The sequence below is a fragment of the Odontomachus brunneus genome, unplaced genomic scaffold (assembly GCF_010583005.1).
Source record: "Odontomachus brunneus isolate Ranch 3 - 2012 unplaced genomic scaffold, Obru_v1 Obru_scaffold_414, whole genome shotgun sequence".
Lineage (NCBI taxonomy): Eukaryota > Metazoa > Arthropoda > Insecta > Hymenoptera > Formicidae > Odontomachus > Odontomachus brunneus.
Window position 1 is genome coordinate 3,375 of NW_022639864.1, and position 397 is coordinate 3,771.

At 26.4% G+C, this 397-nt stretch overlaps 1 protein-coding gene across 1 annotated transcript in view; it reads left to right on the top strand.

Annotated features, from left to right (window-relative positions):
- Positions 1 to 397, top strand: part of LOC116853658 — a 2,036-nt gene that overhangs the window by 544 nt on the left and 1,095 nt on the right. The window lies entirely within an intron of this gene.

A 397-nucleotide genomic window follows, 5' to 3' on the forward strand; every position in this document is an offset into this window, starting at 1 on the left:
TAATCCAAGGAGAAGAAAATAGTTCAAATGATGTAAATTTGATATTATATTGACCAAAAATTGGATATTATATTGACGAAAATTTGGTCAATTTTTGGGCAATATAATATCAAATTTACATTATTTTGACTATTCTCTTCTTCTTGGATTACATACATAATAATTATAAGTTATAAAATATATAAACATACCTAACTAGATAAATTGCCTGGAACTTACACCATTAACATTTATATCATTAGCCTTCATCATTATGTTTATTAAATGCGTTCTTTATCAATATTTATAAATATAACATTCACCATTAACGATTGTCCTTAAATTATTTCGATCAGTTTTCTAACCGCTTTGAACTAGCGAGCATTGACTAAAACCAACGGCACACGGTGCTTATTTT